Consider the following 17,105-nt stretch of genomic DNA (forward strand, 5'->3'; position numbering starts at 1 on the left):
TTTTTTGTTATTATTCTGGAGTCATTGTGATACTTGCACAGGTTTCCCTAGATCTCAAAATGCAGTTGAAGGCTGGCATTGTTGTCTTCTTAGCCTTCTAGGTAGAAAGAAATTGTATATTATTGATATATTACATGCAATTCAGTTGGAATAGAATCATGTTGAGGACTTGGTTTCAAGACTATTAATCTGTGCACCTCCATCACCAAAACGGAGATGTTTACTGGAAAAGGAGAATGCATTTAGAAAGCTGTTGGCAAAAAGGGACACATTCGCATGTAGAGGATTCACTGAATTGGTTGCAAAACACTGTTCTTTTTAATTCCTATTTGAAAATGGTAACTGGGATAGTTGCAGTAAATGGATGTCTTACACTGGTGAATTCAACACATTTTTTTATGGTTCACATGGTATGCCTCACTGTAAAACATGGAAGTCAGTACTTATTTTAGTTATCAAGTTGTGTTTCAACACAAAATTCATCTCAGAGTGCAATAACTATTCTCAGACTGCATGTTAAACTGTTCATAAAATCATGTATTTATGGTAACAGCCTTCCAAGCATCATGAGAGTACAAGGTGCAATTATTCTGCTGAGATGCATGTTGACATGATACTTACTGGAAGGAGAGGTTTTGAAACAAGTTTTACAGGAAGACAACACGGGAATAGCTCAGAGGTCGAAAATGCCAATTTCAACATTTTCGGAGAGTATGTTCGCTATTTTGCACATTCAGTATTATGAGAACTGACATTCCGGTTTGAAAAAATAGCGTTTTGGCTTTCTTAGAATCAGTTAAATGATAGTAAACCAAGCTAGCCTACTACTTACTTATGAACTTAAATATTAATAAAATAAGTATAATAAAATTGCAGAGAAATGGGGTAATCTTTGGAAAGGCTTTCTCACCTCTTACCTTAAACAATTCACATATCACAAAAAGATATCAAGGACCTCCACTAACAACAGTTCTAACATTCATAAGCACTCTATGATCCCAGTTATATTTTTGGTCTTGTACAGCCCAGTCCTGTTGGCTAGGTTGCTCTAAGCAAAAGTCACATAAACACCACCTTCTACCTTCTCAGGAACCACAATGATTCAAATATTTTTCCAGTGAGCTCTATCCTCTTAATCCACAAGTTTTAACTTTATCATCTCAATCTCCAACTAGAAGGACTTCTGCAATGGCTACATACTGACCAACAGGTTGATTTGAGCTTTCCTAGTGTAAAAACAGAAACTCTAAAAAAAATAAATAAAGTGCCTAGTGAAACTTACAATTTGGATAAACTTCAGTTACTGGCTAGTAATAAACATGGCCTGGATGACCTTTGGAAAACCTGAAAGAAAATCAACCAAAATGTGGAGAGAGAAAATTCTGTTTGGTAAGAATCTTGCAATTTCATGAAAAGCAGTTCAGATTTCCTTTTTTTATAGGAGATGGCTTGCAGTAATTTAGAGGAAAAATAAATCAAATACACTCAGAGGTGTTTATAAAATGAAACACTGAATATATGAATTCAAATGACAAAAGGCTGGTAAAAATGGAAGAAGCTTTGGCTGTTCAGATGAACTGATTAAACTGCAAAAAGAGGTTGAAGTGAAAAAAAATGAGACTTTCTACTATACCAGAGAAATTGGAAGGAACAGACTGTACTAGTTTTATAAAAGTACAAATAAGCAACTGGAATGGTATTCCACAGCAGGATTTTCTAACTGAAAGGTCACATTGGCTGTATGCTCCAAACTTGGCTATGAGAAAGCAGCCACCCATTAGTAAAGATGCAACAGTCCCAGCAAAGGGAGTTTCTCCTGGCAGAATTGTGGTAAAAAGGAAAGGTATTACAAACTGGAAACAGCAGAGCACTAAGCTGGAAACAGCAGAGCACTTGTGGAAATTGATTATTCACTGTATACCAGGCAAAAGAGAAGGAAATTTATCACAGCGATCAGGGAATGTCAAGAGTCAGGTGTGAAATTCAGTTTCTATATTTAGCTGACTTCAGATTATTTTTACATTTTTTGATGCAGAGCAGGTTAAGGAGGAAATAAAAAATCCAGGAAAGGGTGACTCTGGTTCTTTTTCCTTTGGCAACAAAACCCACAGAAGGGTTTTTACCAATGAAACCATTTTCATCATTCCAAATGAAAATGCCCGCAAGACTGAAAAAAAAAGCTCAGGAGTTCAGTACAAGTGCCAGGAGCATTTTGGACTTGAACCAGAGACTGGTGTTGGGAGATGAAGATGATCAGGAAGAAAACATGCAACACTGAAATTAGTAAATAGATTAGAGTGAATAAAAGTACCAATCCCAGTGGATGTAGGAATAGACATGTAAATATGTTTAGCAAGAAAAACTGGTTGAAAAAGAATAGAATTGTTCTGACTTTGTTAAATTTGGTGAATTGTAAAGCAAGCCCCCCACTTTAAATCATTTATGTTTAGAAGGACACCGAAGGGAATACTGTAAGTAACTGTAAGTAAAATTAAGCGGGTGATGAAGTGATACAGCCATTAGCATTGTCGCTTCACATCAGAAGTTTCTCCGGTTCGATTCTTAGCTGGAGTGCCTGCTGTATGGAGTCTGCATGTCCTCCCTGCATTCACGTGGGTTTCCTCTGGGTGCTACTGTTTCCTCTCATATTCCAAAGACATGCATCTGGAGCATTTCTCCCCGGGCCTCTGCTGAAAATGGGCTCTGTCCCAGTTGGACTTTCCCTGTAAACAAATGTTAAATAAAAATAAATAACTTTTTTGTATAAACATTTTCACAGCATATATTACACTTTGCATTATAAAGCAGTTTTGTATAATGTATTGTTATGGATATTTTATGTGCGAGGAGAAGGGGTCTTAATGACTGCTGTGTGTGTTAGATATTAAAGGAAGCAAGTACATAATTCTAATATATACAGACTTTATACTGTAACAAAAATAAATGCTGGACAGAAGCAAGTTAAAGTTAATGTAATGTGATCTTTGACTGGTCGGGTAAGATGTAAAATTGTATTAATAGTAATGTGTAGAATTAAGTTAATAATTTACCTTGTTTTAGAGCATGAGTGTCCAACCCGCGGCCCCTAGAGCTCTTCCATGCGGCCCGCGACCCTTAAATTGAAATTTAACTTTTTTTCCGTGTGTTTTCACGTCCGCGTCCCTCAGCTATTCTGCACATGCGCAAAATTACTTTTTTCACGTTTTTTTTTTCTTGCCAGCGTCTTTCAGCTGGTATGCGCATGCGCCAAAACACCGTTCGGTCGTTTTTTTTCATTTGCGGTGAAGGAAGGAGTGAGATCGCGCCGAAGAAGTTGGATTTATTTACCTGACTACATTCAATATCTATTATTTTACAGCAGTAAAAGGTAAGCTAAGCTATAGTGGTCAGACTTGTTCTGGGGTTGTATTCTGTACAAGTTTAGATGATCAACTAGTTTCTTTCTGAATTTTGTAATTTGTTGTACCTGTTTTGTTAAGGGGTTTGGGGGTAATGATAGTAGGGTACGTCTTCTTAAGAAACGACAGGTCCGTAACAATAATGTGTCCCTTGCTTGGTAATTGTTTGTTTTTTTCTGTGTTGGTCTGATCTGGTGCTTGTTTCTAGTTATACTTGTTATTCTCATTGCGTCCTTTTATTGTAGTTCATTGCTTTTGAATTGTAGTGTACTTGTTTGCGTTGGTGGTTTGCTTGTAATACGAATCTCGCTATTTGTTACTGTAAGTGTATATTTATTATGCTTAGGGATTCTTGTGAAGAAATAAGGGTTTATTACCATAAGTAATTTTTTGAGACAGGGAACTCCTGCGCATAGAGTCATTGAGGACATTTGAATTGGTGAGAATAAGTATGCCAAAAATGTACTCTGTACAAATGTAGTCTGTTTTAGGATTGACTGCCTGCTTTCCTACTTAGTAAGCTTCATATGGAAGTTAACCAGTCAGGTTTTGCCCGTCTCGCAATAAATGCCTTCTAGATTTAATCTTTTCTTCAGAAGTAAGCATTTATTTTTTGTTTAACATTTATTTGCAGAGAGGTAGTAGTAACACAGTCTGGGTTAGTATATCGCAGTAAAAAAGAAAAAAATAAAGCTATGTGCAGTCTAATGTATGAATACATATCAGTGAAATTTTTAGAGATGTATACAAACTTTACATGTCACCAATTGGAAAGAAATGTACAAATAAGATGGCTACAAGAGCAAGTAATGCATCTAGTGACAAAGTCAAATATATTCCAAGATACTTGTTTGGATAATAATGGCGCAACTTATTTGGAAAATTGATACAGTAAGCAGATTCAAGTTACTGTACATGTTCTGATATAAGAAATAAGTTGCTGTTTTATTTATTGAAAGTAATTAAAAAAAAAAGCCATAATAGAATGGCGAACTGGACAATTGGGGATTCACTTTTATTCACAACTTACAAAGTAAAGAATATTTTTAAAGTTACAATAGTGCTGTAGATCACATTCAGTGTTTGCACATACCACTATAATGCAGAATAATGGATTTGCACAGAGAAGTATAGTATTTAATAATGGGTGGATAAAGTTCAGAGGTGATGTAGAGTGATGGTAAGATGAATCAGTGAATTTTGGATGGAGTGGATTCAGTGACTGACAGGAATGTTTGAGTTCATCAGTGACCTTAAAGGGATATTCCCAGAGATTTTTTTGTTTTGATTCTGGTGTTTGTTTCCATTTCATTCTGGGTTTCTGAGCATGTCCTAGCTTTCGCTTTGTGGGTTGGGGTGAGTGCAGGAAATTTCAATTATTTTAGTCAAATTCCATCTCAAATTGCAGTTGTACTCACTACAGCTGTCACAGAGTCATTCATAGGATCATATGAGGTTACTAGGCTGTTGGCCCTGAGGCCCTTATAAGCCTAGCCAAGAGTTTGGCCCATGTTTAGACAAGTCAGCACCCAATGCCCCTGTCCAGCAAGGACATTTCCCATCCAGTTATCCAGGTTGTGCTTAAAAAGGGGTAAAGAGGTACTCTGCTTGATGTGGAGAGGAGACTATTCCATAGATGAGGGAGTCACTGGGACACAAATCTGTCCCGCCAACAAGTCTTGTTGATGTCACAGACCAGGTTGAGGCCGTGAATGTGGGTTACTTGAGGAACGTGACCTGCGGATATGCAGCAGTCTCATCAAGGTAGGGTCCATGATTGCCTTGTATGCCAAACAGAGGTCACCTCTGAGGAGTCTGTATGAAACTGAGCAGAGGAATAGGGCTTTAGCCTATCTGTGCATAGTAGATGTTTGAGGCCCTGGATTCTCCTGGTGAGGAACCTCTGTGGTCTCTCTAGCTGCTGCATGTGCTTTGAGTGCGTGCCGAAAGGTGCCTTGTACTCAATAATGGGCCTTATAAGGGAAGAATACAGGGATGTTATGTTCTCCTTGTCCCTGGATGAGATACCTTAACTTATGAGGTGGACCATGTAGGAGGCTTTCCGTACCACAGAAGCAACATGGTGGTCAGAAGTCAGGCTGCTATCAACTTGGGTGCCCAAATCCCTCACGACTGATTGACTGCTTAGGTCTCTAGGACGTTATTAATGTGATAATTTGTGGGGATGTCACTCTCCCCAAAGGGGATGATGATGCATTTTTTGGTATTCATCTTGAGGCCATGTTTCTGGCACCAGTAATTTGTCTGAGTGAGACCCTCTTGGAGATGTCCACATTACTAGGGGAATTGATGACTGCACCCAGCTTGCAGTCATCTGCAGACTTCGTCAGCCATAGCCCACTGGTTTTGGCCTGCACCTCAGAAACGTATATCCCAAATAACAGGCCCCAAGACTGAACCCTGGGGTACGCTGCTTGTTACGGGTCTACTGCTTGAGGTGGCTCTTGACTATGTGGATTCTATCAGTGAGCCAGTTTGCTACCCATTTGGTAACATATGGATTGATGCTTAGTTGAGAGAGTATCCATTATGCCTGAGTGGGGAATATTCATTAGTTTTGCCTATGTTTTTTATCTGCAGAGAAAAGTAGCCTTTTAGGATTTTTATGACTTCACTTGCTATTACAATCTGTGATAGTTATACATACTAATTCTGAGATTGCTTTACTACAGAGTAAGGGAAATATGTCAGTAGACTGCTAAGATTTAGTATGACTTCGCTAAACTGCACTCTCTTGAGTCAGAGTCCAGTGGCCTTCTAGCTTCAAGAATAAGATGGTAACACATGTAGTAATTGGCACCGAGTTTGGTGATTACCTTTTTAGAATGGCTTCTGTAAGTGAATGGAAGGAGAGGCTGGGACCTTCTGCAAGTCCTAGCCTAGGTATTTGTACTGCTGGACTACAGCACACAAGTTCTACTGCTTTATCAATGTGAATGTAGGTTGAGGAGCAAGTGTGTGTGTGTGTGTGTGTGTGTGTGTGTTACCTAAAGTCATGACAGCTGTTTTAGAGTACTTTACAGTTAGTATGTTTTTAGATACCAATGACTTAGTTTAAATTCTTTTTGTTGGCATTTTGAAATGCGGAGGTGGAAGCTCCAGTTCTATACAAAATATTGTCACCAGTACAGAAAGAGCTATTAGAGAAGGTAATACCAAGTTAATGCCATTTATAAAAATGGAAAAAGGGATATGCCCAAGGACTGATCCTTGGGGAGCATCAGCCGTGAAGGAACCTTATGCCATGATACTATTTCCTGACTGGATTCTGATAGTCACATGTATAGTTTAGACTAGAGAACCAGGAAATTGCATTGTTGCTAAAGCAGAATAATCAAAGCTTGCTAGGTAGAAATAAGGTTCACGCTTTCAATGCTCTGGTTACATCTAAAAATATGGCTGCAAAGACATGTCCTTTTTCCAAGACTGACGGAAACTAAAAGTACTGAATTACTTTAATTTCTACAAAATTGTTCATGACTGATAGATTTCTCTGATACTAGTACATTGCCTCGGAATTAAGTTTTCCTTTTAGCTTTACCAGTAATACTACAGACAGTTGTTAGTGTGTTTTGTTTGCTCTTAAATCAATGCTGAGATTCTGATGATAATCTGTACTTGTTAAGGTGTTCCAGGGATGATATCAGTAGTAAATGGCAAATTGTATGATGTGTTCACAGGTTAATATTAGGCTAACGGCCATTAGGGCCCTTAGAAGCCTAGCTACACATCCCAAACTCATTTGGATTCCTAGTATCACTGGTGTCTATATAGGAGGGGGCATGTTAATAGGGAGGTAACCACGGGATGTGTAGGGATAATACTTTTTTTTTTTTTTTATTGGCGGCCTCTGTCCAGAAGGGATATGGCAGCCAGACTGGAGCAAAAATTTCACATCAAACTGTCAAGGTTTCTTTTGACTAGACTCAGAGATAAACTCTGTTTAACATGGACAGGGAGCCTACTTCACAGTGCGGGGATCCATTGGGACATGCATCTCTCTCTACACAGCATATTACGTTTATGTCACAAGCTTAGCTCAGATTCCTGAATCAGTGTTTCTTGTGCGAGTTGTTTTAAGCATGTACAAAAGATCCATCACGGCTCTGTGGAAACCCTTGTAAGCCAGGCAAGATCACCTCTCAACACAGGAGACTGAATAGAGTGATCAGTGTAAGACAGGGAAGTCATGCCCTGAATTCTCCTGGTGAGAAACATATGTGGGTGTTCCAACTGTTGCAAGTGTCTGGTCAGGTACATGCTAAAAGGGGCATTGTACTCGACATGTCTGTTAAGGGCAGGTACTATAACTTCTTTGGACCTCGGTGCCGTATCCTTACCTAAAAGTTTGATGACATGCAAGGTTTCTTTTTTTTTTTTTTTTGCTCTTCAGTCAATGTGAGACTTTTTTTTTTTTTATTTTTTTTTTTTGTTGGTCCTCACTTGCCGTTTTGCCCCCAGACCATTTCTGTTGACTAAATGCTGCCCTTGCAACTGAAAAGGTTGAACACCCCTGTTTTAGAGGGATGGATGTCCAGATTAATGCCCTTGGTTTAAGCTATAGACAAACTTTTTAAGAAAGGCATGGAAAATGGTACATTTCTTTCATACGTAAAGTTATTAGTTGGCTTTTTTCTTTGAGAGAGAAGCCTGCAGGTGCAGACATCTGTCCCTGAGAAATCTGTACATTGTGTTCTGATAAACATTTAAAAATATTCTTTCAGGCATGTGCAAGGTTGATAGCTGTTCTCTCTCTCGTTACGAAGTGGTTTTCTTGAAGACAAGCTGTCTGCAAGTTTAGGCAAGTAATCTTGAGACTTCAACTTATTATTTGCTGAGAGAAATGTAACATTTAAAGGTACAGTGGCTAAGCAGTTCTTTGAAAGATGGTCTAAAACTGTGGGAAGTGACTAAGAAATAGTAGCCTCCCCAGCAGACTTAATACTTTAATGGATTTAATAGAACAGTGTACAATTTAGTTTTATTAAAAAGTATTCTGTGCACTTTTTTGTAGGGCTAAAAGTAAGTGTACTGAAAAGCTGTTTTTCACATCTGGTAGGGGAATAGAGGTAAGAAAAGAACTGAGAGCAATCAGTGTAAGTAGGAACATAGTCCATAACATGGATTTTAGTGTGGGTAACCTTAATTTTAGATTACGTAATGCCTGTGGGTGCAGCTGTTGATTTGGGTCAACTGCTTTTGTCTAGAGGTGTAAGCTTCATTTATTGAAAATGTACAAAGTTGTATGTGTTTGTAGTAAGTTAAAAGGGGATAGGGATTGTGAAATTTTATTTAGTTTTCCATTTGAGTATTTTCATCAAAGCAAAAACTCTTTAAAATGTGCATAGGCTCAAATAGAGATAATAAGAAGCAACTGTAGAAAAGATCAGCCTGAAAAAAGTGTGTGCATGTGTGCCAAATGTTGGAAATACACATTCAAAGCACTGTTGTGTAATAGATTGGAATAATAGCATTCTAACATTGACTACTGTCATATTATTGTGAAATGTCATTGACCTTACAAATATAGACAAAAAGTAAAGAGTATTGAGTTATATTAAGAAATATAGGGTGCACAGAGCAATGCTGCAGGTGACACATTTGGATAGAAATAAGCATGGGAATTTGCCAAAGAAAGGATTTCAGGATGGACATCCAGCAGAATATAAAAGGCAAATGAAAAGGGGAGTAATAATACTGATTGCTAGAAGGGCTACAATAGCGATAAGAGAGGGGAGAAGACAATAAAGGTAGATTTGTAATTTTAAGGGCTGTGGCACGTGATGAGGATTACACTGGCATTTGTTTATATTCCACTAAAAGCTTAGTGGAGCTTAAGAGAATGTTGGGAGAAGTGATCGACTTTCAGCAAGGAATATTTATGATTGGGTTATCAGAAGGATGTAAAAGAGAAATATAAGAAACAAGAGTAGATTTCTGAAGAAATATTTGAGAATAGTTGATACTGAAAATCTGAATTCAGTACTAGGAAGTCCTACAGAATTTTCATATTATGATCCAAAGTACAGTAACTGAGCTAGACTGAACAGAAATTATATTTCACAGGAACATGTTTTTAATTGAAAGCTTTGACATACATCTAATACCTATTTGAGTGTATTCCAATAAAAACTAAAATAAAGATGCAGGGTAATGAAGTAAAATTGAGACACTGGTTCTTTCCTACTTAACTGTTAAAAACAGGAATTTAAGGTGTATGTAGTGGAAGTTATTTGGGAAGTTAGAAATTTCTTTAGAAGGGATAGCGAGTGAATGAGATAAAATGAAAATGCAGTTTAAAAATAGGATAGAAATAGAAGAGAATGTTTTGGTAAAGAAGTAATAGGAATTATTTATTGTGGTTGACAAAGGGTAGAGTACTGCAGAAAAAAGGGGAATATCATAGAATAAGAAAAGGAGCAACTGCAGAGTATTAATGGGAAAATAAGTAACTATTTGGATAATATGGACGAGTTTAGAAAGATTAATGTTAATTGATTGTTTGATAGCAACTCTAAAGCACAAACACTTTTAGTAAAACGGCTTAGGCAATAGAAACATGAACATGTTGTCAGCAAACTTAGGGAGCCTGTGACAAGAAAAATAGCCAGAGATCCCTTGGAGATATTTCTGAAATTGTATGAAAATTATATATATATATATATATATATATATATATATATATATACACACACACACACACACACACACACAGCAGAGGAATGTGGAAACCAAGAAGAGGCACAAATGGAAATATTTATGGAAGCCATAATTATGCCAAAGTTAGTAGAAGATGAAGCTTAACAATGAATAATCTCTGAAGAGATGAGATAAAATGGTGATGTATGATCAAACATCAGGGAAGACGGATGGTATTCCTGTGGAAGTTTGGAAGTTAGGAAGGAAGAAAGTAATAAAGATCTGGAAGGTTTTGTTTAACAGTATTTTAAAAGTAGGGGAATCACCAGGATCTTGCAAGAAATCTATAGAAGCTGTATTACCCAAAGAGGGTAAAAATCCTTCAGAGCCTGACAGCTTCAAATAGATCCATTTCAATTTTAAACCATGGTTATTTTTTATTTATTTATTTTATTTCACATTTGTTTACTGGGAAAGTCCGACTGGAACAAGGTCAATTTACAGCGGAGGCCTGGAAAGAAAAGCTCTATTACATAATGGTTCAAATACAACAAATGACAAAAAATATCTGTACAGAGGCATATATACAATCAGAGCTCCGTGTCTTTATATGACAACACAATCCATAAATGACAAAACATTTCTATACAGTGGCATATATACAGTCTAGGAGATTTTACATACCTTAGTTTGATTTGAGCAACCTTGGTATATAGATAGCAAAACTTTGAATTCCCTATTTGGTAGTACAAAACATAAAAATGAAGGAATGGAATTTGGAAAATGGGTTCAGGCGCCTAGGCAGCGAGACATTTCCCCTGTGGTACATTTGACTGGGGACAAATGGCTGAAATGACATTCAGCTGCAGAGAAATATGGCTGTTTGCAAATTCCCTGTGGGCAAAGAGAAGAATGTGTTGTCATACCTACAACTTCAATAACCAAATGCACAGGGGGAAAACAAACAGCCATATTTCTCTGCAGCTGAATGTCACTTCAGCCATGTGTCCCCAGCCAAAATGTATCGCAGGGAAATGTCTCGCTGCCTAGACGCCTGAACCCCTCTTACAATCATGGCTCTGTCCCTGTATCACAGAAAATCTTTTCTGCTCTGCTTCTAACTTGCCACACCTCATCTCCTCTGCTTACCTCAGCTATTCTGTATTTGGTTCAGGCGTCTAGGCAGCGAGACATTTCCCTGCGATACATTTTGGCTGGGGACACATGGCTGAAGTGATATTCAGCTGCAGAGAAATATGGCTGTTTGTTTTCCCCCTGTGCATTTGGTTATTGAAGTTGTAGGTATGACAACACATTCTTCTCTTTGCCCACAGGGAATTTGCAAACAGCCATATTTCTCTGCAGCTGAATATCATTTCAGCCATTTGTCCCCAGTCAAATGTACCACAGGGGAAATGTCTCGCTGCCTAGGCGCCTGAACCCTTGTAAGAGGTGTGATTATAAAGTGTGTATGTCTATACTAGCTAAGAGAATGGCAAATGTGTTGCCAAAACTGATAAGTATGGATCATTATGGTTTTGTGGAGGGGAAGTAAATATCTGACAGTATTAACAGAACAAAGATGATCCAGAGGGAAACAGAATGTAAGAAAATGCTGCTGCTGTTGGTGGGTCTTGATGCATTTGAAGAATTGGATAGTCAGCAAGGATTTTATGAGTAGGGCAATGCATTCCCTGATAAAATAATAGGGTTAATTAGGAGAGTATATAGGTTAAAAGCAAGAATTAAGGTAGGAGAGTTTCTTTCTGACAAGTTGTGTTTGAAGAGATGTTAAAAAACTTTGTGAAGTGAAACTGAAAGGCAGTTTACAAAGGAACAATGGAAGGACATTTGTATGGCTTTTAAGTATACCACACAACAATCCAGAAGGTTTAGGATTTTTGCTTAGAAGTGTTTGCATGTGTATTTTTATAAGCCAAGCAGACCTCAGAAAATTTTTCCACAGATAGCAAATGCTGCAGGTGTGATGGAAAAAAAGAGATGTAACTGGGAACATATTTTTTGGAGTGTAACAAGTTGGCAAATTTTAAAAATTCCCAGTAGAATACACTGTCAGAAAATGTAGGTGAGGAAATGGCTTTAACTGTGGAAATGATTCTTTTCAGCCAGGACACTAGATTTGAGTTGCCTACACATGCTAAGGCCTTAATAAGTTTAATGCTGTTGGCTGCAAAAGCAATAAGTGGAAAATGGAAATTAAAGTCTAAAAGAACTGTAACTAAATTAATGAATATTGTAAAAGAGATACATGAACTGGAAGTAGGATCTTAACAAAAGGGAAGTAGCAAATAAAATAGAAATAAGTGGACTTTGTGTGAACAGTACACTCAGAATAATACCCTAGAGGAGGAGGAGTGAGATTTAAGGGATGGCAGGAACTGAACAATTTATGTAATACTGAAGTGAATGATGATCGTTAATGTTTATTGCATGAAAATGATTAGAAATTTCACTATGTTTTCTTTTCCATTAATTTATGCATACTTATAGCACTACAGCAATTGTGTTTTAATAAACATATTAAAAAATCTCCAACCACAAAGTAAGATTTAGATTATTAAGATGCTCACAACAACAAATGCAGTTGTTCAACAGCCGTAACATGCAATTTCATCGCTTCCCCATTCTTTGACCTGTTTAATCAATGATGTTATGAAACTGTCCGACCTTTCCTTAATTTTCTTGAAATCCACCAACAGTTCCTTTTGTGATATAATTTTTTTCATGCAGTTTTACCGGACTCTGACCAAATGATGTTGTCATTCCCAGGAATGTCAGCCATCACCATGGCTTCCTCATCCCCTGTCATGCAGATGGCAGCAAATGGAATCTTCTGGGGAATATTAGCTAGTTGTCTCACTCATCAAGTTCCCCAAATTTGAACTGTTCTGTTTCAAAGCAGGTGAGAATAACTTTTTAAACTTTTGTCATTGGCAGCAGTCAGGGAAACTTCCTTTGATACACCATTGCTGGAAGTATGCAAATTTTGTTATCCTGTGGTGATTACTTGCAAGACAGAATTTCTTTATATACTCAAGGTAGAGTGACAGAGTTGCATATAAAGAGGTGGTAGTCCTCTGCATGTTTTGGGTGAAGAAAATTGCCTCTCCTGAAAAAAGGAAGATTTTTTTTTGGTGGCTTTGTTTGTGTCAGTGTAAACTGCATTCAAACCAGTGGCACTGCTCAGGACCTTAAATGTAAATTTTGTGGTATAAAATAGATATGATATTCATTGTCAATATTCTAGTTATTTCTTGAGTTTATTAATTTATTTGATATTTGATTACTGGGAATGTCTGACTGTGTCCTGGAGACCCATTTTCAGCAGAAGCCCAGGGAGAAAAGCTCCAAATACATGTAAAAAGAATTATTAATACAGAAGTTAAGACAATAAAGACAAGGTTTACTATCAAGATGCCGCTGTGCAATTGCACGACTATGAAGTATTCGAACAACATATGTTCAAATACTTCATAGTTCGGCAGGTTATGTGAGCAAACGTTATTATTGCGAATGGACTGTGCATTCGCAATTATAACGTTCGCTCATGTAAGGGGATCGTGGTACAGTGCATTTAGGGAAATACATCCCTTTCCTCACTGTAGTGCAATCTCGGAGTTGGAATATTAAGTTGGGGGGGTGTGGGGGGCACAGCGGGGCTTGCCCCCCTGCATAGATGTAAATGTAGGCTAGTTAGGTAGGGAGTTAAGGGAAGGGTGGGAGTGCTGTTAATTGTCAAAAATGTCGCGAGCGACATTTTCGACAATTAACAGCTGTTTTCGACATTAGGTGCTTACAGAAATGTTCATTTCCGATGTTAAAATTCGAAGTTAGGTACGCTTTTTTTTATTTTTGATAGTAAACCAAAGACAATACAATGGGTTCCAATTAAGACAATAAAAAGCATAAAATAAAACAAGTGAAAAAATAAAAATATTAAACTACAAGTATAAACTATTACAATAAATACAGTACATTAATGTAGGAGGAACATTGTACTACAACACACTAGTTATATGTTGATAGTGAAAAATCAGTGAAACACAAGAGACGAAAAACAGTGTAAGGGATGAGAAAGGGGTATAGAGGAAGTGGATTAAGTGGGTAAGGATTGAGGGTAATGTAAGAGCATAGAGGAAGGAGTTAGAGTGAGAAAAGAAAGTAGTTGGGTTGTTAAGTTAGTGGGTATGGAGATTACAGTGAGATGTTTAGGCCTATTACAGATAGTAGATGGAGAACTAAAATAAAAGGTAGAAAGGAGGAGGAGAAGGGGAAGGAGAATTGGATATTGTGAAAGGGTAATTTGGGATAGTTTGAAAACAATTTAATGTCAAGTAGGGTTAGAGCAGAAACAGATCCTGCTTTGCTTAAGTATTCCTTTAGAGTGATTTTAAGTGAGAGGACGTTGATCTTTGATCTAATGTTTGTTTCAGGCTTTGGCAGTGATATAGGAATATAGGGATTTTCTTGCAGTTTTATTGGGTCGTGTATAGAAAGAAGTTGTTTGTCTTTGGATCTTAAAGCTCTTGTATGGAGATAGGTAGAAAGAACAGATGTTAGTGCAGGACAGGCAGTAGGCTTATAGATAATACTGTGGGCTGTTAAGTGTTGTAAGTAGGGGAGTCATAGAAGCTCCAGCCATTTTAATGATTGAAGTGCAATGCAGTGATGAGTGGAACAGGAAAAGTTTGTGGTGAACTTTGCAATTTTATTATAACAAGTTTCAAGTTTTGTTAACAGAGAGGTCTGAAGATTAGTAAAGATGTTGGCAACATACAAGAAAGATGGTAGGTATTAGCAAGAGAGATTTTAGTAGACTAGTTATGAAAAGGTGAATGTCTGTAGAGCATACTTTATTTCTGATAATTTTTTATGCTGTTTTGTATGTGGAGGTCGAATGTTAGGTTATCAATAATTACACCTAGCAGCTTAGTGTTTGTAACAGTTTCAATCAGTGCGTTATTTAGGGAATGAATGTTGAAATTTGTTTTATGTTCTTTCAGTTTTTTGGGGACAAAGAGTAGGAGTTTAGTTTTGTTAGGATTGAGAAGCAGTTGACAGTTGTAAATCCAGAGTTCAGCAGATGAAAAAGCTTCTTGAGTAACTTTTTGAAGTTCAAGTAAGTTATTAGCAGTGCAGATAATAGTTGAATCAGCGGCATATTGGATAAAGAGGCTTTGCGGGGGGATGAATGTAGGTTGTTTATGAAGATGTTATGACAGGCCCAAGGATGGAGCCCTGGGGTACTCCTGTAATAATATGCGTAGAGTGTTTGCTACTGGTGTACTCCTTGAACTAACAGGGGCATTGTATTGAAACTCCATATTTTGTACTACCAATCTGCCTCTAGAACTTCTCCTTCTATCCTTATTTCTGTGCTGCAAAAGTTTCTCCCCCTGCCTCCAGTTCTGCTTTCTTTTTGAAACATAATGGTCTCTCCCTCCTCCTGACTCTCTTCTCTCACTCTCGACATCCTCTTCCCTTGGCTCACGCTGGTACTATCCCTCTCACTCTGAACTCTCCTTCTCTGTGCCCTATTCCCTTTATAATCCTCATCCTAATCTCCTGTTTAAGGTTTTGTGTCTTCTCTCTTTACAGATTGTAACCATGGGCACCCCCAGTACTCATTCCTGTCAGGAATCCTTCCCTTCATAGTGAAGACGTCCAAGGAAGCCCTGCTTCCAGGTCCTACTATTGGCTCCCAAAGTAAAAAGGATCAATTCCACTCCTACAGAGACAACTCGGTGTATGTATCTGTAAGTGAACTGTTAGAACCACATTACAGTCTTGTCCAGCATCCTAATGATAGCAGCCTGCCGTAGACCCCTGATTCCATAGTAATTACCTGACTGCTCCTACTAACCCTATAATTAAATAAATTACAAACATTCTGAAGAATTTTAAGCTGTTGTGTATCGCTTTCCCATCTTTGCCACTAGGTGGCATCATTCACCCTAAAATGTCCTGCTAAACCCATTCACTAGATTCTTGCAGGCTTACCTGATTTGGATTTCTCCCTGCCCCTCAACTGAGTAGTCCACCTTAATAGTCTTCACTCTCTCTAGGTTTACTTAGTAGAAGTACAAACATTCTTGATCATAATTTTATCACAGAAATCACAAATATAAAACCAACTGCCTGGATTTACCTGTAGTTTAAGTCCTGCTTACTGATTGTTTTTCCTGGCCCACCTCGCCTCTCAGATCTTTCCGCTCCGTTCGCCCTGCAGGCTCACTCCACTCCCCTACCCCCAAATCCCACCCCCAACTGTCGTTACACTTATACCTAACCTGACCCCACCCATTGCAATCAGAACCTCCCATTGGCTCACCCAACTCCACCCATCCCCACTTCTACAGCTTCCACACCTCTACACTCTCTCCTGTGTCATCTATACCACCCTAACACAAAGCCTCTACACTCTAAAGTCTTTATCCTCACTATCTCCCTGCAGCTCTATGTATTATTCCACCTAACATCCAATTATACCACTCATATACCTTTCAAACCAACACTCACAACATCCACACATTTTCAGCATCTCCCAAGCTATTCCACAATAGGCTCTACCTTGTATACCCCAGACATAATTCTACATGCTTGAGTAAATGTCCTTCTGCTACATAAACACCAATACACTCACTCCAAACTAAACTATTATCACAAAACCAAAAAATAACAACTCTACAAATCAGACCACCCATTATAACTTAATAAAATGTGGTGACATACACCCAAACCCAGGCCCACAATCTGCTCTTCACAACCAACCCCACTCTAAAAAGTCCCCAAAGTTTACTACCATCAATATACAAAGCATCAAAAACTAAATCCCCCATTTCCATGCATGGTTACATCAAAACAAACCTGACTTCACTGTCATAACTGAGACCTGGCTTAAGCCACATATCAACAGCACTGAATTCCTACCCCCAACTATGGCATGCCATAGATACAACAGGCTACATAGCAAAGGTGGAGGTATCGCTCTGATATACCCAAGTACCTACACCATAGTTCCTTTCA

The sequence above is a fragment of the Protopterus annectens genome, chromosome 5.part1 (genome assembly GCF_019279795.1).
Source record: "Protopterus annectens isolate FY-2018-M chromosome 5.part1, PAN1.0, whole genome shotgun sequence".
NCBI lineage: Eukaryota > Metazoa > Chordata > Ceratodontiformes > Protopteridae > Protopterus > Protopterus annectens.